Below are 24,450 nucleotides of genomic sequence, written 5' to 3'. Positions count from 1 at the left end.
CAGACTGGTTTATACTGGGATTAAAGCTGCTACAGACTCGTTTATACTGGGATTAAAAGCCGCTACAGACTGGTTTATACTGGCATTAAAAGCCGCTACAGACTGATTCAAACTGGGATTAAAAGCTGCTACAGACTGGTTTTTACTGGGGTTAAAAGCCGCTACAGACTGGTTTATACTGGGATTAAAAGCTGCTACAGACTGGTTTATAATGGGATTAAAAGCTGCTACATACTGGTTTATACTGGGATTAAAAGGTGCTACAGACTGGTTTATACTGGGATTAAAGCTGCTACAGACTCGTTTATACTGGGATTAAAAGCCGCTACAGACTGATTGATACTGGGATTAAAAGCTGCTACAGACTGGTTTTTACTAGGATTAAAAGCTGCTACTGACTGGTTTATACTGGGATAAAAGCTGTTACGTACTGCTTTATAGTTGGATTAAAAGCAGCTACAGACTGGTTTATACTGGGATTAAAAGCTACTAAAGACTGGTTTATACTGGGATTAAAAGCCTCTACTGACTGGTTTATACTGGGATTAAAAGCTGCTACAGACTGGTTTATACTGGGATTAAAAGCTGCTACAGACTGGTTTATACTGGGATTAAAAGCTGTTATAGACTGGTTTATACTGGGATTAAAAGCTGTTACATACTGGTTTATACTGGTATAAAAACTGTTACAGACTGGTTTATACTGGGATTAAAAGCTGTTACGTACTGCTTTATAGTTGGATTAAAAGCAGCTACAGACTGGTTTATACTCGGATTAAAAGCTACTAAAGACTGGTTTATACTGGGATTAAAAGCCTCTACTGACTGGTTTATACTGGGATTAAAAGCTGCTACAGACTGGTTTATACTGGGATTAAAAGCTGCTACAGACTGGTTTATACTGGGATAAAAGCTGGCACAGACTGGTTTATACTGGATTGATTAAAAAGCCTCTAACTGACTTGGTTTATACTGGGATTAAAAGCTGCTACAGACTGGTTTATAATGGGATTAAAAGCTGCTACAGACTGGTTTATACTGGGATTAAAAGCTGCTACAGACTGGTTTATACTGGGATTAAAAGCTGCTACAGACTGGTTTATACTGGGATTAAAAGCTGTTACAGACTGGTTTATGCTGGGATGAAAAGCTGCTAGACTGGTTTATACTGGGATTAAAAGCTGTTACAGACTGGTTTATACTGGGATTAGAAGCTGCTACAGACTGGTTTATACTGGGATTAAAAGCTGTTACACACTGGTTTATACTGGGATTAAAAGCTGGTACTCCCTGGTTTATACTGGGATTAAAAGCAGTTACAGACTGGTTTATACTGGGATTAAAAGCTGCTACACACTGGTTTATACTGGGATTAAAAGCTGCTACAGACTGGTTTATACTGGGATTAAAAGCTGCTACAGACTGGTTTATACTGGGATTAAAAGCTGCTACAGACTGGTTTATACTGGGATTAAAAGCTGTTACACACTGGTTTATACTGGGATTAAAAGCTGCTACATACTGGTTTATACTGGGATTAAAAACTGATACACACTGGTTTATACTGGGATTTAAAGCTGCTACAGACTGGCTTATACTGAGGTTAAAAGCTGCTACAGACTGGTTTATACTGGGATTAAAGCTGTTACAGACTGGTTTATACTGGAATTAAAAGCTGCTACAGACTGGTTTATACTGGGATTAAAAGCTGCTACACACTGGTCTATACTGGGATTAAAAGCTGCTACACACTGGTTTATACTGGGATTAAAAGCTGCTACAGACTGGTTTATACTGGGATTAAAAGCTGTTACAGACTGGTTTATACTGGGATTAGAAGCTGCTACAGACTGGTTTATACTGGGATTAAAAGCTGTTACACACTGGTTTATACTGGGATTAAAAGCTGGTACTCCCTGGTTTATACTGGGATTAAAAGCTGTTACAGACTGGTTTATACTGGGATTAAAAGCTGCTACACACTGGTTTATACTGGGATTAAAAGCTGCTACAGACTGGTTTATACTGGGATTAAAAGCTGCTACAGACTGGTTTATACTGGGATTAAAAGCTGCTACAGACTGGTTTATACTGGGATTAAAAGCTGTTACACACTGGTTTATACTGGGATTAAAAGCTGCTACACACTGGTTTATACTGGGATTTAAAGCTGCTACAGACTGGCTTATACTGGGGTTAAAAGCTGCTACAGACTGGTTTATACTGGGATTAAAGCTGTTACAGACTGGTTTATACTGGAATTAAAAGCTGCTACAGACTGGTTTATACTGGGATTAAAAGCTGCTACACACTGGTCTATACTGGGATTAAAAGCTGCTACACACTGGTTTATACTGGGATTAAAAGCTGTTACAGACTGGTTTATGCTGGGATGAAAAGCTGCTACAGACTGGTTTATACTGGGATTAAAAGCTGTTACAGACTGGTTTATACTGGGATTAGAAGCTGCTACAGACTGGTTTATACTGGGATTAAAAGCTGTTACACACTGGTTTATACTGGGATTAAAAGCTGGTACTCCCTGGTTTATACTGGGATTGAAAAGCTGTTACAGACTGGTTTATACTGGGATTAAAAGCTGCTACACACTGGTTTATACTGGGATTAAAAGCTGCTACAGACTGGTTTATACTGGGATTAAAAGCTGCTACAGACTGGTTTATACTGGGATTAAAAGCTGCTACAGACTGGTTTATAATGGGATTAAAAGCTGTTACACACTGGTTTATACTGGGATTAAAAGCTGCTACATACTGGTTTATACTGGGATTAAAAACTGATACACACTGGTTTATGCTGGGATTTAAAGCTGCTACAGACTGGTTTATACTGGGGTTAAAAGCTGCTACAGACTGGTTTATACTGGGATTAAAAGCTGCTACAGACTGGTTTATACTGGGATTAAAAGCTGTTACAGACTGGTTTATACTGGGATTAAAAGCTGCTACACACTGGTTTATACTGGGATTAAAAGCTGCTACAGACTGGTTTATACTGGGATTAAAAGCTGCTACAGACCAGTTTATACTGGGATTAAAAGCTGCTACAGACTGGTTTATACTGGGATTAAAAGCTGTTACACACTGGTTTATACTGGGATTAAAAACTGCTACATACTGGTTTATACTGGGATTAAAAACTGATACACACTGGTTTATACTGGGATTAAAAGCTGCTACAGACTGGTTTATACTGGGATTAAAAGCTGCTACAGACTGGTTTATACTGGGATTAAAAGCTGCTACAGACTGGTTTATACTGGGATGAAAAGCTGCTACTGACTGGTTTATACTGGGATGAAAAGCTGCTACAGACTGGTTTATACTGGGATTAAAAGCTGCTACAGACTGGTTTATACTGGGATTAAAAGCTGCTACAGACTGGTTTATACTGGGATTAAAAGCTGCTACAGACTGGTTTATACTGGGATTAAAAGCTGCTACAGACTGGTTTATACTGGGATTAAAAGCTGCTACAGACTGGTTTATACTGGGATTAAAAGCTGTTACAGACTGGTTTATACTGGGATTAAAAGCTGCTACAGACTGGTTTATACTTGGATTAAAAGCTGCTACAGACTGGTTTATACTGGGATTAAAAGCTGCTACAGACTGGTTTAACAGGGATTAACAGTTGCTACAGACTGGTTTATACTGGGATTAAAAGCTGCTACAGACTGGTTTAACAGGGATTAACAGTTGCTACAGACTGGTTTATACTGGGATTAAAAGCTGCTACAGACTGGTTTATACTGGGATTAAAAGCTGCTACAGACTGGTTTATACTGGGATTAAAAGCTGCCACAGACTGGTTTATACTGGGATTAAAAGCTGTTACAGACTGGTTTATACTGGGATTAAAAGCTGCTACAGACTGGTTTATACTTGGATTAAAAGCTGCTACAGACTGGTTTATACTGGGATTAAAAGCTGCTACAGACTGGTTTATACTGGGATTAAAAGCTGCTACAGACTGGTTTACACTGGGATTAACAGTTGCTACAGACTGGTTTATACTGGGATTAAAAGCTGCTACAGACTGGTTTACACTGGGATTAAAAGCTGCTACAGACTCGTTTATACTGGGATTAAAAGTTGCTACAGACTGGTTTATACTGGGATTAAAAGCTGCTACAGACTGGTTTATACTGGGATTAAAAGCTGTTACAGACTGGTTTATACTGGGATTAAAAGATGCTACAGACTGGTTTACACTGGGATTAAAAGCTGTTACAGACTGGTTTATACTGGGATTAAAAGCTGCTACAGACTGGTTTATACTGGGATTAAAAGCTGCTACAGAGTGGTTTACACTGGGATTAAAAGCTGTTACAGACTGGTTTATACTGGGATTAAAAGCTGTTACAGACTGGTTTATACTGGGATTAAAAGATGCTACAGACTGGTTTACACTGGGATTAAAAGCTGTTACAGACTGGTTTATACTGGGATTAAAAGTTGCTACAGACTGGTTTATACTGGGATTAAAAGCTGCTACAGACTGGTTTATACTGGGATTAAAAGCTGTTACAGACTGGTTTATACTGGAATTAAAAGCTGCTACAGACTGGTTTATACTGGGATTAAAAGCTGCTTCACACTGGTCTATACTGGGATTAAAAACTGATACACACTGGTTTATACTGGGATTCAAAGCTGCTACACACTGGTTTATACTGGGATTAAAAGCTGCTACAGACTGGTTTATACTGGTATTAAAAGCTGCTACAGTCTGGTTTATAATGGGATTAAAAGCTGCTACAGACTGGTTTATATTGGGATTAAAAACTGCTACAGACTGGTTTATACTGGGATTAAAAGCTGTTAAACACTGGTTTATACTGGGATTAAAAGCTGCTACATACTGGTTTATACTGGGATTAAAAATTGATACACACTGGTTTATACTGGGATTTAAAGCTGCTACAGACTGGTTTATACTGGGGTTAAAAGCTGCTACAGACTGGTTTATACTGGGATTAAAGCTGTTACAGACTGGTTTATACTGGAATTAAAAGCTGCTACAGACTGGTTTATACTGGGATTAAAAGCTGCTACACACTGGTCTATACTGGGATTAAAAGCTGCTACACACTGGTTTATACTGGGATTAAAAGCTGCTACACACTGGTTTATATTGGGATTAAAAGCTGCTACAGACTGGTTTATACTGGTATTAAAAGCTGCTACAGACTGGTTTAGATTGGGATTAAAAGCTGCTACAGACTGGTTTATACTGGGATTAAAAGCTGCTACAGACTGGTTTATACTGGGATTAAAAGCTGCTACACACTGGTTTATACTGGGATTAAAAGCTGCTACGGACTGGTTTATACTGGGATTAAAAGCTGCTACAGACTGGTTTGTACTGGGATTAAAAGCTGCTACTGACTGGTTTATACTGGGATTAAAAGCTGCTACAGACTGGTTTATAATGGGATTAAAAGCTGCTACAGACTGGTTTATACTGGGATTAAAAGCTGCTACAGACTGGTTTATACTGGGATTAAAAGCTGCTACAGACTGGTTTATACTGGGATTAAAAGCTGTTACAGACTGGTTTATGCTGGGATGAAAAGCTGCTACAGACTGGTTTATACTGGGATTAAAAGCTGTTACTGACTGGTTTATACTGGGATTAAAAGCTGCTACAGACTGGTTTATACTGGGATTAAAAGCTGTTACACACTGGTTTATACTGGGATTAAAAGCTGGTACTCCCTGGTTTATACTGGGATTAAAAGCTGTTACAGACTGGTTTATACTGGGATTAAAAGCTGCTACACACTGGTTTATACTGGGATTAAAAGCTGCTACAGACTGGTTTATACTGGGATTAAAAGCTGCTACTGACTGGTTTATACTGGGATGAAAAGCAGCTACAGACTGGTTTATACTGGGATTAAAAGCTGCTACAGACTGGTTTATACTGGGATTAAAAGCTGCTACACACTGGTTTATACTGGGATTAAAAGCTGTTACAGACTGGTTTATACTGGGATTAAAAGCTGCTACAGACTGGTTTATAATGGGATTAAAAGCTGCTACAGACTGGTTTATACTGGGATTAAAAGCTGCTACAGACTGGTTTATACTGGGATTAAAAGCTGCTACAGACTGGTTTATACTTGGATTAAAAGCTGTTACAGACTGGTTTATGCTGGGATGAAAAGCTGCTACAGACTGGTTTATACTGGGATTAAAAGCTGTTACAGACTGGTTTATACTGGGATTAGAAGCTGCTACAGACTGGTTTATACTGGGATTAAAAGCTGTTACACACTGGTTTATACTGGGATTAAAAGCTGGTACTCCCTGGTTTATACTGGGATTAAAAGCTGTTACAGACTGGTTTATACTGGGATTAAAAGCTGCTACACACTGGTTTATACTGGGATTAAAAGCTGCTACAGACTGGTTTATACTGGGATTAAAAGCTGCTACAGACTGGTTTATACTGGGATTAAAAGCTGCTACAGACTGGTTTATACTGGGATTAAAAGCTGTTACACACTGGTTTATACTGGGATTAAAAGCTGCTACATACTGGTTTATACTGGGATTAAAAACTGATACACACTGGTTTATACTGGGATTTAAAGCTGCTACAGACTGGCTTATACTGGGGTTAAAAGCTGCTACAGACTGGTTTATACTGGGATTAAAGCTGTTACAGACTGGTTTATACTGGAATTAAAAGCTGCTACAGACTGGTTTATACTGGGATTAAAAGCTGCTCCACACTGGTCTATACTAGGATTAAAAGCTGCTACACACTGGTTTATACTGGGATTAAAAGCTGCTACACACTGGTTTATACTGGTATTAAAAGCTGCTACAGATTGGTTTATATTGGGATTAAAAGCTGTTACAGACTGGTTTATACTGGGATTAGAAGCTGCTACAGACTGGTTTATACTGGGATTAAAAGCTGCTACAGACTGGTTTATAATGGGATTAAAAGCTGCTACAGACTGGTTTATATTGGGATTAAAAGCTGCTACAGACTGGTTTATACTGGGATTAAAAGCTGCTACAGACTGGTTTATACTGGGATTAAAAGCTGCTACAGACTGGTTTATGCTGGGATGAAAAGCTGCTACAGACTGGTTTATACTGGGATTAAAAGCTGTTACAGACTGGTTTATGCTGGGATGAAAAGCTGCTACAGACTGGTTTATACTGGGATTTAAAGCTGCTACAGACTGGCTTATACTGGGGTTAAAAGCTGCTACAGACTGGTTTATACTAGGATTAAAAGCTGTTACACACTGGTTTATACTGGGATTAAAAGCTGGTACTCCCTGGTTTATACTGGGATTAAAAGCTGTTACAGACTGGTTTATACTGGGATTAAAAGCTGCTACACACTGGTTTATACTGGGATTAAAAGCTGCTACAGACTGGTTTATACTGGGATTAAAAGCTGCTACTGACTGGTTTATACTGGGATGAAAAGCTGCTACAGACTGGTTTATACTGGGATTAAAAGCTGCTACAGACTGGTTTATACTGGGATTAAAAGCTGCTACACACTGGTTTATACTGGGATTAAAAGCTGTTACAGACTGGTTTATACTGGGATTAAAAGCTGCTACAGACTGGTTTATAATGGGATTAAAAGCTGCTACAGACTGGTTTATACTGGGATTAAAAGCTGCTACAGACTGGTTTATACTGGGATTAAAAGCTGCTACAGACTGGTTTATACTGGGATTAAAAGCTGTTACAGACTGGTTTATGCTGGGATGAAAAGCTGCTAGACTGGTTTATACTGGGATTAAAAGCTGTTACAGACTGGTTTATACTGGGATTAGAAGCTGCTACAGACTGGTTTATACTGGGATTAAAAGCTGTTACACACTGGTTTATACTGGGATTAAAAGCTGGTACTCCCTGGTTTATACTGGGATTAAAAGCAGTTACAGACTGGTTTATACTGGGATTAAAAGCTGCTACACACTGGTTTATACTGGGATTAAAAGCTGCTACAGACTGGTTTATACTGGGATTAAAAGCTGCTACAGACTGGTTTATACTGGGATTAAAAGCTGCTACAGACTGGTTTATACTGGGATTAAAAGCTGTTACACACTGGTTTATACTGGGATTAAAAGCTGCTACATACTGGTTTATACTGGGATTAAAAACTGATACACACTGGTTTATACTGGGATTTAAAGCTGCTACAGACTGGTTTATACTGGGGTTAAAAGCTGCTACAGACTGGTTTATACTGGGATTAAAGCTGTTACAGACTGGTTTATACTGGAATTAAAAGCTGCTACAGACTGGTTTATACTGGGATTAAAAGCTGCTACACACTGGTCTATACTGGGATTAAAAGCTGCTACACACTGGTTTATACTGGGATTAAAAGCTGCTACACACTGGTTTATACTGGTATTAAAAGCTGCTACAGATTGGTTTATATTGGGATTAAAAGCTGTTACATACTGGTTTATACTGGGATTAGAAGCTGCTACAGACTGGTTTATACTGGGATTAAAAGCTGCTACAGACTGGTTTATAATGGGATTAAAAGCTGCTACAGACTGGTTTATATTGGGATTAAAAGCTGCTACAGACTGGTTTATACTGGGATTAAAAGCTGCTACAGACTGGTTTATACTGGGATTAAAAGCTGTTACAGACTGGTTTATGCTGGGATGAAAAGCTGCTACAGACTGGTTTATACTGGGATTAAAAGCTGTTACAGACTGGTTTATACTGGGATTAGAAGCTGCTACAGACTGGTTTATACTGGGATTAAAAGCTGTTACACACTGGTTTATACTGGGATTAAAAGCTGGTACTCCCTGGTTTATACTGGGATTAAAAGCTGTTACAGACTGGTTTATACTGGGATTAAAAGCTGCTACACACTGGTTTATACTGGGATTAAAAGCTGCTACAGACTGGTTTATACTGGGATTAAAAGCTGCTACAGACTGGTTTATACTGGGATTAAAAGCTGCTACAGACTGGTTTATACTGGGATTAAAAGCTGTTACACACTGGTTTATACTGGGATTAAAAGCTGCTACACACTGGTTTATACTGGGATTTAAAGCTGCTACAGACTGGCTTATACTGGGGTTAAAAGCTGCTACAGACTGGTTTATACTGGGATTAAAGCTGTTACAGACTGGTTTATACTGGAATTAAAAGCTGCTACAGACTGGTTTATACTGGGATTAAAAGCTGCTACACACTGGTCTATACTGGGATTAAAAGCTGCTACACACTGGTTTATACTGGGATTAAAAGCTGTTACAGACTGGTTTATGCTGGGATGAAAAGCTGCTACAGACTGGTTTATACTGGGATTAAAAGCTGTTACAGACTGGTTTATACTGGGATTAGAAGCTGCTACAGACTGGTTTATACTGGGATTAAAAGCTGTTACACACTGGTTTATACTGGGATTAAAAGCTGGTACTCCCTGGTTTATACTGGGATTGAAAGCTGTTACAGACTGGTTTATACTGGGATTAAAAGCTGCTACACACTGGTTTATACTGGGATTAAAAGCTGCTACAGACTGGTTTATACTGGGATTAAAAGCTGCTACAGACTGGTTTATACTGGGATTAAAAGCTGCTACAGACTGGTTTATAATGGGATTAAAAGCTGTTACACACTGGTTTATACTGGGATTAAAAGCTGCTACATACTGGTTTATACTGGGATTAAAAACTGATACACACTGGTTTATACTGGGATTTAAAGCTGCTACAGACTGGCTTATACTGGGGTTAAAAGCTGCTACAGACTGGTTTATACTGGAATTAAAAGCTGCTACAGACTGGTTTATACTGGGATTAAAAGCTGTTACAGACTGGTTTATACTGGGATTAAAAGCTGCTACACACTGGTTTATACTGGGATTAAAAGCTGCTACAGACTGGTTTATACTGGGATTAAAAGCTGCTACAGACCAGTTTATACTGGGATTAAAAGCTGCTACAGACTGGTTTATACTGGGATTAAAAGCTGTTACACACTGGTTTATACTGGGATTAAAAACTGCTACATACTGGTTTATACTGGGATTAAAAACTGATACACACTGGTTTATACTGGGATTAAAAGCTGCTACAGACTGGTTTATACTGGGATTAAAAGCTGCTACAGACTGGTTTATACTGGGATTAAAAGCTGCTACAGACTGGTTTATACTGGGATGAAAAGCTGCTACTGACTGGTTTATACTGGGATGAAAAGCTGCTACAGACTGGTTTATACTGGGATTAAAAGCTGCTACAGACTGGTTTATACTGGGATTAAAAGCTGCTACAGACTGGTTTATACTGGGATTAAAAGCTGCTACAGACTGGTTTATACTGGGATTAAAAGCTGCTACAGACTGGTTTATACTGGGATTAAAAGCTGCTACAGACTGGTTTATACTGGGATTAAAAGCTGTTACAGACTGGTTTATACTGGGATTAAAAGCTGCTACAGACTGGTTTATACTTGGATTAAAAGCTGCTACAGACTGGTTTATACTGGGATTAAAAGCTGCTACAGACTGGTTTATACTGGGATTAAAAGTTGCTACAGACTGGTTTATACTGGGATGAAAAGCTGCTACAGACTGGTTTACACTGGGATTAACAGTTGCTACAGACTGGTTTATACTGGGATTAAAAGCTGCTACAGACTGGTTTATACTGGGATTAAAAGCTGCTACAGACTGGTTTATACTGGGATTAAAAGCTGCTACACACTGGTTTATACTGGGATTAAAAGCTGTTACAGACTGGTTTATACTGGGATTAAAAGCTGCTACAGACTGGTTTATACTTGGATTAAAAGCTGCTACAGACTGGTTTATACTGGGATTAAAAGCTGCTACAGACTGGTTTATACTGGGATTAAAAGCTGCTACAGACTGGTTTACACTGGGATTAACAGTTGCTACAGACTGGTTTATACTGGGATTAAAAGCTGCTACAGACTGGTTTATACTGGAATTAAAAGCTGCTACAGACTGGTTTATACTGGGATTAAAAGCTGCTACAGACTGGTTTACACTGGGATTAAAAGCTGCTACAGACTCGTTTATACTGGGATTAAAAGTTGCTACAGACTGGTTTATACTGGGATTAAAAGCTGCTACAGACTGGTTTATACTGGGATTAAAAGCTGTTACAGACTGGTTTATACTGGGATTAAAAGATGCTACAGACTGGTTTACACTGGGATTAAAAGCTGTTACAGACTGGTTTATACTGGGATTAAAAGCTGCTACAGACTGGTTTATACTGGGATTAAAAGCTGCTACAGAGTGGTTTACACTGGGATTAAAAGCTGTTACAGACTGGTTTATACTGGGATTAAAAGCTGTTACAGACTGGTTTATACTGGGATTAAAAGATGCTACAGACTGGTTTACACTGGGATTAAAAGCTGTTACAGACTGGTTTATACTGGGATTAAAAGTTGCTACAGACTGGTTTATACTGGGATTAAAAGCTGCTACAGACTGGTTTATACTGGGATTAAGAGCTGCTGGCTTAGGGTTTCTCTCTCTCTCTCTCTCACACACACACACACACACACACACACACACACACACACACACACACACACACACACACATATATATGGGTTATATTTCCAGAGACGACGGAAGAAGCTGGTTCTGGATCCTGTTCACATCTGGATTCTTCTCTGCATGATGGAGCTTTAACCTGCGTTTGTGGGTTTCAGGGTGAACTGTGTCACAGACAGTGGTTTCTGGAAGTCTTCCTGAGTCCATGCAGTGGTTTCCAGTAGAGAATCATGTCTGCTTTTAATGCAGAAGATCACCAGCATCCAGCCTTGCCCCATGCACACAGCGATTCCTTCTGATTCTCTGAATCTTCTGATGATGTTCTACACTGTAGATGGAGGATCTTCAAAGTCTGAGGAACATTTTTCTGAAATTGTTGCACAGTTTTCGATCCAGTTTGTCTCAGATTGATGAAGCTCTGTCCATCTTTCCATCTGAGAGACTCTGCCTCTCTTAAATGCTCCTTTTATACCCAGTCATGTTACTCACCCGTTGCCAGATAACCTGGTTAGTTGTCCAATGCTCCTCCAGGTGTTTCTGGTTTGTACCAGGTACTTTTCCAGCCTTTTGTTGCTCCTGTTCCAACTTTTTCCAGACGTGTTGCTGCATCAGCGAATATTTTCATCAGATGGTGAAACGTCTCCGTTTCATCCTCTGACGTGTTGTTTATCTTCTACTTGGAATCAAAGATGGCCTGATGAGTTTCTGCTTTTATTAACATTTCATTCGTAGTTCTGTGTTTTTGTAGTTGATTGAGAGATAAAAGTAGGAATTTTTAAATGTTGGCAGTATATTTTTGTCTTGTTTATCATGACTGACATGAAGGAGAGAATCAACTGAAAAGCTGTGTCACTGAGAACGAAGAGGTGGGGAGCGACATCACTTTCCTGGTGTGATATGTGGAGCAGGTCGAACCTTTTCAATGATTTTCCTGTCAAGCCTGTTTTGGTTTCATTTGTTTTTGTGCCAGTTTTAGTGGCGACCCTGAGTCGCAAACACAGCCTGTGAAACAGTGAAGGTCAAAACTCTTCGCTGTTGAGCTGCTCTGAGTGCTTTAAAGCCAAGTGTGTTATCGTTTTCACTCAGAGGAAGACCATGGAGGCAGCAGAGGATGAAGGTTAGTAGACTGGAGTGCTTTAAAGTCAGACTTGATTTGTTTTGTAACAGCATCAGAGCGACCCAGAGCTGCGAGCTCCTTAAAGTGAATCAGGTGAAAGGCAGATTAAGTTTCCAGACTGAAGCCAAACTCAGTTTTCTGCCATTAAACAGCTGCAGCCACCTTCTGCCGAATGAATCTCTTCTCATTAGGAAGCAGCCTCAGCTTGGAAATGTCTTCATTTTAAAACCTGAAGAAATCCCTGTACATCCTACAATGGCCAAAGCAAACCAAATTATACATTTTACAGCTATTCAGTCCCACTTATAAAAATACAGTTCTTCATGAGGATTTATAAGATATTACTTATGACAAAAATATGTGATTAATTACTGTTGGGAGCTGTTAGATGTTACACAAAACCAGCTTTATTTCTGCAGAGATACATGCAGAAAGTTGCTGTTAAATACATGAAACACATGATCCTGCAGAATGGAAAGGAAAAAGCAAAAATAAAGGTGGAAAAAAGTTATATTAAAAGTATATAAAAAGTTTTTTCTCAGACTGTGAAATGTGGATTTATTTTGCTCCTTTTCTCTCATTTTCAGGTTGCGTTTTAAGTCTTTTTCGCGGAGATTTTTTTCTTTCGTTCTGAGAGGGTCGTGCATGCTTTTACCCTTCCTGGCTTGGATTAATGCAGTTCTTCAGTTAAAGGTGGGAACCAGTCTAAACCAGCCTAACCATAACTACCTCCAGTTGGTCTAAAGTTCGTCTGCAGGTCTGTCAATAGGAACATGTAAATGGGAGCTCATCAGCCCCGACCCTCGCTGGTGAATGTGTGTGTGAATGTGTGAATGTGACGTACATGTAAAGCGCTTTGGATAAAGTGTTATATAAGTACAGACCTTTTACCATTTGGATTTAGTAGCTTTCTCCATCTTCTATTGTCCAGTGTTGGTGAGTGTGTGTGAATTGTAGCCTCAGTTTCCTGTTCTTAGCTGGCAGGAGGCACCCGGTGTGTCTTCTGCTGCATCCTGGTCCAGACAACTGCTGCTCTGGATATTTTCTCTTCTTCAGACCATCTCTGGAAACCTTGGAGATGGTTGTGGGTGCAAATCCCAGTAAATACTCAGACCAGCAACCATGCCACGTTCAAAGTCTCTTAAATCCTCTTTCTTCCTCATCCTGATGCTCAGTTTGAACTTCAGCAGGTCATCTTCACCACGTCTACATGACTACATGCTCAGGGCTGGAAATTGTTATTATCTTCCTGAATCTATTTAATTCACATATTTCAATTGGATTTTGATTAAATCTGATTTGATTCAACATCGATTCATTTCCAGCTAACTGTGTGACAGCAGCTGTTTCTCTTTAATAATAAAAACCTTCTCAGATTAACATTTTATAAACCACTGCTTGCATTTACGGGACAATCAAACTCAGTTACCTGGGAGTAATCAGATTACTGTAATAATCTGATACATCTACATGCATTTCTGAAACACCAGAACAATTCGGTGTTTCCCAGATTCCCAGCCAGGAACGCTGTGTTGGAAACACTCAGGACTTTTTAAATGTCCTGATGAAGCTTCATCCAGCGGAGTCGCTCTAAATCTTCCTAAAGTTAACATCTCGTGTTGATGCTAACAAAACTTACAAAGAAAACTGGATCCATTTAAAACCGGAATACGACTCAGAAATTCCTACATCTTGATCAGCTGTGCACGTTGCCATGACGACATGAGGCTATGGGCGTAACATGGAGCAGGAGAAGTCCTCTGTAAGTGAGCACGTGTGTGTGTGACTGCCATGCACACAGAGAGCAGCTATGTCATGTCGTCATGGAAACCAGATAAATAGCATCAGACTGTTTCCTGTTTGGTCAAAGGACGAAGTGGAAACCTGCTCTAGAGGAAATGAAATGAGCAAATTTCAATCTATATACATGCATTGTTATTGCCTCATAAGCATATTAGCTGTTGAACCTGGTTTACACGTGTCTCTCATGCGGTTTAATTATCCAGTCCCATTCTGTCTTGGTTTGAAGAAAAAACAAAAATGGTTTATTCCTTAAGCGTCACAAACATATGCCAGTTCAAGACTGTCTGGATAACAAACTAAACACCAAGACACAGTAAGAAAACCGCGTGCTTCCACAGCTAATATAGTACAAAAAAAACCCATAGTTCGCTGTTCTACCATTACACACCCTGGATGCATTCTTAAAGCCACAGTACCAAAAATACCAGGGAAAAATTAGTTGCTTCTTATTTACATTACATATTTAACCACCTCAAATTAAACTTAATGTCCAATCTAAACATTTTTGATTTACTGTAGAACATAACAACCTTAACTAAACGACATCCTCTTAGAAAAAAGTGAAAATACCACCACTGGGGAAATAATATAAAAAATGAGTTTGCCTCATACATACTCGCCCCCTAATTGTTCTCTAAACTTAGAAACAATTACCATTTAACAATAAGTCTCTTTGAGTCCTAAGGACGTCTTGTGATATATCTTCGTTGTGGTGTCAGAGGTTACTAGTACTTGACACACGGCGGGAGTGCAGTCTTTACCACTGCCTCATTCAGATTCTAGGAGAAGACAAATCTTTGTTATAGGTCTGTCTAACTCGCTGGTCTTGGTCTTCACACGGTCACGGCGTACAAGTCCATGCTCATCTGGTATTGACCGGATGATTTTGCCCATGATCCACGAGTTTCTTGGTGCTGTCTCATCCACAATCAACACAATGTCTCCAGGCATAAAGTTACGTGAAACACGCAACCACTTTTGCCTCTTTTGAAGCTCAGGCAAATACTCTCTGGTCCAGCGTTTCCAAAACAGGTCTGCCATATATTGCACCTGTCTCCATCTTCGGCGTGCATAAAGATCATCTTTCTGGAACAGTCCTGGGGGTAGAGATGGCTTAGTTTTTAACAGCAGGAGGTGATTTGGGGTGAGTGCCTCAAGGTCATTCGGGTCACTAGAAGGAGTGGTAATGGGCCGACTGTTAACGATGGCCTCAGCTTCACAGAGAAAGGTCTGGAGGTCCTCCTCATCCAACCTTTGTGTTTTTAGGGTGGCATGAAGGATCTTTCTGATGGACCTGATTAAACATTCCCACACACCTCCATGGTGGGATGCTGTTGGAGAATTAAAGATCCATTTAATGCCTTGCTGAGTCAAGTTGTTCTCTATGCTGGAGATATTCCATTCTTGGATAGTCTTTTTTAGCTCTCGCTCTGCTCCAACAAAATTGGTCCCATTATCAGACCGCAGCTCCATCACCTGACCTCTTCTTGCAATAAATCTGCACAGAGCATTAATAAAATAGTCTGTATCCAAGGATGCTGCTATTTCTATGTGAATAGCTCGAACGGCTAGGCAGGTGAAAATCACACCATATTTTTTCACTATAGCTCTTCCACGTTTGACATCAAACGGACCAAAATAATCTACCCCAGTTCTAGTGAAGGGTGGTTCATCTGGTATAACTCTGCTCCTTGGCAGGTCAGCCATTTTTTGTTGTCCTGTGAGACCATGGAGCCGTCTACAAACAAGACACTTAGACAGAACTCTTTTGATTGCTGCAGTAGTTAGAACATTAGTTGTTGCACTTTTCTTGAGCTCTGGACCTGCAATGTTGAGTTCATTCCATTGACCAAAGTTTCCCGGCCAACAGTCAATTGGCTCAGTGAGAAAGTCTGGTCCAAAAATCCATGCTTTGTTCTTCACAAAGGAGCTCACCTTCTGCCCCCTTGATGCAAAATCAGCAGGATTAAAGTGGGTGCCAACATGCCTCCACTGAGATACATTAGAACATTTCAGGTTTTCTGACACTCTGTTGGCTACAAATGTGCGGAATCTTGTGGTCTCATTGTTAATGTACTTCAGTACAGCCGTACTGTCAGTCCAGAACACTGAGTCTGCAAGCTGCATTTGGAGTTCTCCTTTCAACATTCTGTCTATGTGCACTGCCATAGTTGCCGCTGTTAATTCCAGACGCGGAATGGTGGTGTGTTTAAGCGGTGCCACCCTTGCCTTTCCAATGACAAAGGCACAATGGTTTCAATGTTGAATTGGTGGTTTCACAATGATTATCACTGTTCTTTTGGACAAGATAGGTGACAGTGCCATAGCCGTCATACATGCTTTTTACTAAATCCAGAGCAAGTCTTCCACACTTACATCCCATTAAATCAAATGATGGTCATCAAATTGAACTAGTTACACAATACAAATACCTCGGTATTTTACTCGATAGTTGTTTATCATTTAAACCTCATGTTCAGAAACTAGTCCAAAGATTGAAATTGAAATTGGGCTTTTATTTTCAAATCAAATCTTGCTTATCTTTCGAAGGTAAAAAGAAACTTGTTTCTGCTACTTTTATGTCTGTTCTTGATTATGGGGATGTTATTTATATGAACGCTTCCTTCGATACTTTACATGCCTTGGACTCTGTTTATCATGGGGCATTGCGTTTATAACGAATTCTAAGTCATTGACCCATCATTGTCTTTTGTACACTCGGGTGGGTTGGTCTTCCTTGTCATTCCGGAGAATGAAGCATTGGTATCTTTTAATTTATAAATCCATCCTTGGGCTGCTTCCCCCATACCTCAATAATCTCGTTGAGATGAGGAGTGATAGCAGCTATAGTCTGCGCTCTCAGGACTTACTTCTGTTCTCTGTGCCCCGCGTTCGCACTGATCTGGGGAAAAAGGCTTTCAAGTTTGCTGCACCTTACCATTGGAATGACCTACAGAAAGACCTTAAACTAAAAGACTTAGTGTCACTCAACACTTTTAAGTCGCTCTTAACTGAACTTGAAACTAAATCTTTTGCCTGTAATTGTTTTAGTTAATTTTGTTTGTATTGATCTTGTATTGTATTTATTATGTGTGAATGTGTGGAAGTATGTTGCTGTAACCCATTGTTGTAACTGTGCTGCTCCTGCTTGGCCAGGACACTCTTGCAAAAGAGATTTTTAATCTCAGTGAGTTTTTATCATGGTTAAATAAAGGAATAATAATAATAAAAAAACTTGCATCACAGAAATGATGCAGCTGAGCAAATGTTATGCATCCAAAATCTGTTGGCTTGAAACATCGATCCATTTTGAATCCACTGAGCAGCTGCAAACTTTTCATCCACTCAGACCACTTGTAGCGCCCTCAGGATCGATCACAGGCACGAGGAAGTTTAAAAAACAGGGTTTATTGCCTTGACAACCCCTGAGAACTGGTCACAAAGAAATACAGAGGATACGTTACAACATGAAATTAGTGATTACTAAAACGAAGTAAAATAAACAAGACAAACCTCGTGAGCTGATATCCACGAGGGGCTAAATATCCTTAGAACTCCGACTTGTCTTCGTTCTTCCTTTTCTTATGTCGTATCTTATTTATGTTACAATTTTCTCTTCTTAAGGTACACACCAACATGCATGAGTTGCTTCGCAATGCGGTCTTCTCTAGGTGTGTAAACAAAAAATACGGGTCGGGCAGAACCTACATAATAAAAAATCATTCTGTCCTCTTTGCCACTAGAGGGAGTGAAAGCAAAATATATGGGCTAGAGCTATGTGTGTGTGAGGGACAGTAACACTCCCACCAAATCACTTGTGATTTTAAACAAGGGCAATTAAGATCTAATAAATGGCTTATGAACTACATTGTGAAGTACTTAAATGGATGGACTACCAACTATTCATTATTTCAGGCAACGAGGTTGGGAGTCTTCACTCTGCTTCCAACAAGATGACAGTCTTATGGATTGGTCTTTCCAGGTGGACAGGTTTGGAGGTGCGTCTTCCATCTTTATCCAAGGTTGGATCGCTCATCAAAAGCTTCACCTTTCTTACTCTTCCGTCCTTTCCAGGATAGACTTCTATAACTTTCGCCAACCTCCACTGATTCTGAGGAGTCATCTCATCTTTCAGTAGGACGATGTCGTTGACCTTCGCGTTCCTATGTTCTTTCACCCACTTTTGTCGACCTTGAAGATTCAGCAAATACTCCCTTTTCCACCTTTCCCAGAATGTATTGGCGAGGAGTTGGACACGACGCCACCTTTTGCTGAGATAAAGATCTTCCTTGACAAACTTTCCTGGAGGTGGGGAGATGATTGCGGACTTCATGGTTAGTATATGGTTCGGTGTTAAAGGTTCTGGGCTCGACGCATCGCACAGTTGATGTGTAGTCAGTGGTCTGCTATTTATTACTGCCATAACTTCATACAGGAATGTCCTTAGAGAAGAGCTGTCAAGTTGTCTGGCTGACTGTTCCAGTATTGAGGTAAGGACACTCCTTATGGTGCAAATTTGTCTTTCCCAGACGCCTCCCATATGACTTGATGCTGGGGTGTTCATGAGAAACGCAATATCCAGTTGTCCAAGCTTGACCTGATCCATTTCCCTTAATGCTTGAGCAAACTCATTCCTAGTACCAACAAAATTTGTGCCTTGGTCACACCTTATCTGGCGAACTGCACCTCTGATCGCGATGAATGTGCGCAGGGCATTGATAAAGGCATCAGTGGTGAGATCGTCAAGCATCTCTAGATGTACAGCTCTAGAACACATGCAGGTGATTAACAACCCATAGCGCTTTAACTCTTTTCTGCCTTCCTTAACATAAAAGGGACCAAAGCAGTCCATTCCGCAATAAGTGAATGGTGGTGTGGTTTCCATCCGCTCTTCGGGAAGGTCTCCCATCCTTTGCTGCTCTGTACATCTTCTGAACTGCCTGCATTTTAAGCATTTGTAGATGTGAGTTGAAACAACCTTGCTGCATCCAAGAATCCAATATCCATTAGCACGAAGTTCATTCATGGTGAACCCTCGTCCTTGATGATATGTCTTCTCGTGGTAATGCTTGACGAATAATGCCGACACATGACTGTCCTTTGGCAGAATCACAGGATGTTTGACGTTGGAGTGCAGGGCAGCATGTGTTAAACGACCACCAACTCGTAGTATGCCTTGGTCATCCACGAAGGGACATAGTTTGTGGAGCTTATTGACCTTGTCCTTAGGTTCCATTCCCTTATGATGTCGAAGGGACTAGATTTCTTGGGCGAATGCCTTTTCTTGAACCATTTTGATTATTGTCAGCTCCGCTTCCTTCCTCTCTTGTAGATTGCTTGCTGCGCAGGACCTTTGCAGGTGACCCCTTGTTTCTCTTGTGTGGCGACTGAGTCTGGCAATGGCTTTGATCAGTCTTGACCAGTCAGAGAACTTCTGTAGGCGATCTAAAAGTGACCTTTGTTCTTCAGCTTGAGTCTTGCCGACTAGAACTTTCTTGACTTCTGGGTCACTGCTTGATAGCTCTCCCACCTTGATTTCACCAACAGTAACAACTTCCCGCCATAGAAGATCTGGGCCCTTAAACCAGTTTGAGCCTATGAGCTGTTCAGCTGTAAGGCCTCTTGAGGCATGGTCAGCGGGGTTCTCTTCTGAAGCCACATATTTCCATTGCCCGGTCTCAGTGTTTTGTTTGATACGTTCTACTCTGTTTGCGACAAACACATGGAATCTCCTGGCTTCATTGTTGATGTAGCCAAGCACAACTTTAGAGTCAGTCCAGTAGGTTTCTTGTGCAACTTCAACTTCTAATTCTCTTTTCAGCATATTACTGGTGCGAACAGCAACTACGGCAGCTGACAACTCAAGCCGTGGTATGGTCGTTACCTTGGATGGTGAGACTCTTGACCTTCCCATCACCAAGGAACAGTGGATTTCACCGGACGTGCTTACTGCTGTGAGGTAAGTGCACATACCATATCTGGACACGCTCTCATCGGAAAAATGATGAAGCTCATAGCGTTGGACATTGAAGTTTGGAGGGATGTAGCATCTCTCAATCTTTACATCTGCCAGGTTCCTCAGATCACGCAGCCAGAATTCCCACCAAGGTCGAAGACTGTCAGGTAAGGTTGCATCCCAGCCAAGCTTGTCTCGACGCATTTGTTGTAGGATCTGCTTTCCCAGCAAGAGGAAGGGTGAGACGAATCCAAACGGATCGAACAAGGAGGCAACTGTGGACAATACACCTCTTCGAGTGAGTGGATTTTCTTTAACGACCACTCTGAACTGAAACTGATCTAATTCCACACACCATTGTACGCCGAGCACTCTCTCCATGTGTACTTCACCGAATGCCATATCCAGGTCCTTGGCAGCTACGGCACATTCTTCCCCTGGAAGTGAGGCGAGAACCGCAGTGCTGTTGGAGGTGAACTTATGCAACCGAAGTTTGCCTGTGTTGCAGAGCTTGTGTGCTTCGTTGACTAGCTGTATTGCCTGACCTTCAGTGTCGACACTCACTAATCCATCGTCAACGTAAAAGTTGGTCTTGACGAACTTGATGGTTTCCTCAGTGAAATGTCCTTCTCCTTTCATAGCCAGGTGCTTGAGGCCATAGTTAGCACAACCGGGAGAAGAAGCTGCACCAAATAGGTGTACCTTCATCCTGTAGACAGCGAATGGGGTTTCAAGGTCACCATTCTCCCACCATAAGAACCTTAGATAATCTTGGTCATTGGCGCGCACGTGAAACTGGTGGAACATACGTTCGATGTCACACATAAAGGCCACCGGGCCTCTTCGGAAACGACACAAAACTCCGAGCAGGGTGTTGGTTAGCTCTGGGCCGGTCAGGAGATGGTCGTTTAAGGAAGTTCCTTGAAACTTAGAGGAGGCATCAAAAACAATGCAAATCTTCCTAGGTTTCTTTGGGTGATACACCCCATGGTGTGGGATGTACCACGCTGGCGTCTTGTCAGTGTCTTTCTCTGGGACCCTTTCAGCATCACCGTGAGCTATGATTTCTTCCATGAACTTCTTGTAGTCTATGTAGTACTGTTTCTTTCTCTTCAGCTTTCTCTCTAAGCATCTGAGACGATGAATGGCGCATGCCTTGTTATCTGGCAGATTAGGCCTTTCACTCTTGAACGGAAGTGGCATCTCGTAATGACCATCCTCCTTATGCCTAATGCCTTCCTTCATTTTTGTCAGAAATCTGAGATCTTCTTGGGAGATCCTTGTGTCTTCTGAAGACTTCTCCACAAAGTCAGACTCCAACATTTTTATAACATCTGCAGGTGAAACCACCTCCTCTATTTGTGTTCTGCAGACATAATGCACTTCACTGTTGAGACCTGAAGAGGGTTGAATACTTGGCACCACTTGCTTCACAATGATTCGGTGACTTACTCTGAAAGCATCCCCATAATCAATACATGGATTGCCAAATCCCACTATGCTCCATCCCAGATCAGTCTTCTGAGCAAATGGCTGATTTTCTTTGCCAGGCAAAACTTGACGGGGAATGAGAGCTTGAGGACAGTTGTAGCCAATAAGAAGGCCGACATCACAACTCTGTAGTGGAGCGATCTCGTCTGCGATGTGCTGGAGATGAGGCCATGCCTTGACAGTTTCTGGTGCTGGAATATAATCTCGATTTCCAGGTATGAATTCTCTTGAATACATGACTGGCAAGGAGATGATCTTGTTAGAGTGAAATCCTCGTACTTGTAAACCAGAAAGCTTGTGACAGGACACGAGTTGGTTTCTTGAAGACATCGTAGTGAGCCTTAGCTTGACGGGCACAGTTGGTGTATGTAGAGCCCTTGCTGTTTCTTCAAGGATGAATGTCGTGTCGCTCTGTGTATCAAGGAGTGCATACACAAGGACTTCACGCTCTGGCTCAGATTCGGCTGACACCCATACTGGAACGATGGAGGATGTGTGAGTACCCTTCACCTCCTGTAAAACTCTGTTGGATGTTGCTTCGCTCGTTTGTTGTGTAGTGTTGTCTTCTTGCGGGATCTCTGTTCTTTTTTGCTTTGTCCTGTCGCTGAACTTTACTTTATTCCTTGTCTGATTTCGCTCTTCTTTAGTTCTGTTGTCATGGAGACACGTCGGATGCCCTTTTTCACATGTGTCACATATTTCTCTACTTTCACAGTTCTTTGAGCGATGACCAGATTTGAGACAGCCAAAGCACAATTTCTTCTTTTGTGTGAACCTTAATCTCTCACTAATACTCTCATTTGTGAATTTCCAGCACTTCAGTAGACTGTGTCCTGCTTTCTCACAGTAGACGCAACTTAAGTTTGCCTTCTCGTTTGACTTAGTCACCAGAACCTTTGCGCCATGGCTTCTGTTCTTTGGTATTTTTGCCCTTTCAGTTTCATTCGGTTTCAGAGCATGGAGCGATGTTATTGGATTGCATGCGATTTCGGCTTCACGTGAAATGAATTCCACAAACTGACTGAAACGTGGAAAGGTATGACTTGTTTCTTGAATTTCCATAACCTTTCTGTTCCACCTTGATGTGAGCCAGTCTGGAAGTTTTGCAAGTATCTTTTGGTTCTCATTGCAGTCATCAAGCACTTGGAGCCCTTTAATCTGTTGGGTTGCTGCCTTACAACTACACAGAAAGTCAGCGAACTCTTGAAGTTCCATGCTGCCCTTGGAGCTTATCTTGGGCCATGCATTGAGTTTGTCTCTGAAGGCCTGGGCTATGAGGAATGGATTGCCATATCTTTCCTCGAGAACTGTCCATGCTGCATTGTAGGCTGACTCTGTGCCAAGTAGAAAGTAACTTTCTATTGCCTTCCTTGCAGCTCCACTTACATACTTCCGAAGGTAGTATGTCTTCTCTTCTGCAGGAATACCCTTTCTATCAATAAGAGTCTGAAAGGACATCTTCCAGTCACTGTGCCGGAGAGGATCGCCACTGAAGACTATTGGCTCTGGTACCGGAAGACGGCTAGCACAGAGGGTCTCTGCGAATGCCTTGACAAGGTCGGCTGTGTTTAATTCTGATTGGGGCGGTACGTTTTGTTGCGAGGGGCACCGTTTAGCAGGTGGGCCATCATTAGACCTGACTTTATTTTCCTTATTAGAGCTCGAACAACTCAAACATTCTTCTTGCTCATATGCACGCTGTCGAGCTTTAGCTTCTTCAAGTCTTTTTACTGTTTCGAGTCTCTCTACTTCTCTTCGTTTTGCTTCAAGCTCTCTTTGTCTTTATGCGATTTCTGCTTCTTGTTTCTCAGTTTCAATGATGCGTGCCTCCTTTTCCAGTAGAACTTGTAAAGCCACTTCATTTGCAGCAACTTCAGCAGCTGCGTCTTGTCTTTTGGCAGATTGCACACTTGAGCTTCTGGAGGAGCCCCTTGATTTAGAAGAAATCTTTGTTTTATGCGACTTAACACTTAGCTCGTCTGAGGTTGATGACATAAATACAGACTCAGTCTCCTTCCAGATTTCTTCATCTCTCCGACTCTCCATCCCCTTTAAACTTCTGCACCCTTCTGCAGCTTCACTTAATTTCTTGGTTACTGCTTCACAGGTGTCCATTTTACATCTTGTGCTATTGTCAGGAGATTCAATACTTCTCAGTTCGACATAAGCAGCCTTCACGTCTCTTGCTGCATTTGCGACATCAATGACATGTTGCAGCACATCCTTTGAGCATCGACCACCCGTAACCTCTTTAGCTTTGTTGGTGACATCCCTCCACCTTTCGTAGCTTAGACTGAAACGATGTGCAGCCTTCCTTACTTGCTCATCGTGCAGGTCTTGGCCCTTCTCAGTCAACTTATGGACTCTTTGGCTTCTGCGTGGCTCCTTTGAGGAAGAGGGGATATCATCTGCTGCGCCTTCAGCAACTTGTGGTTGCTCTTCTGTGCAGAGTTGCTCATTTTCATTGATATCTTCATCAAACCCTGGCTTAACCTCTTTGTCT

This window comes from Melanotaenia boesemani, chromosome 11 (assembly GCF_017639745.1).
Source record: "Melanotaenia boesemani isolate fMelBoe1 chromosome 11, fMelBoe1.pri, whole genome shotgun sequence".
Taxonomy (NCBI): domain Eukaryota; kingdom Metazoa; phylum Chordata; class Actinopteri; order Atheriniformes; family Melanotaeniidae; genus Melanotaenia; species Melanotaenia boesemani.
This window is presented reverse-complemented; position numbering follows the sequence as displayed.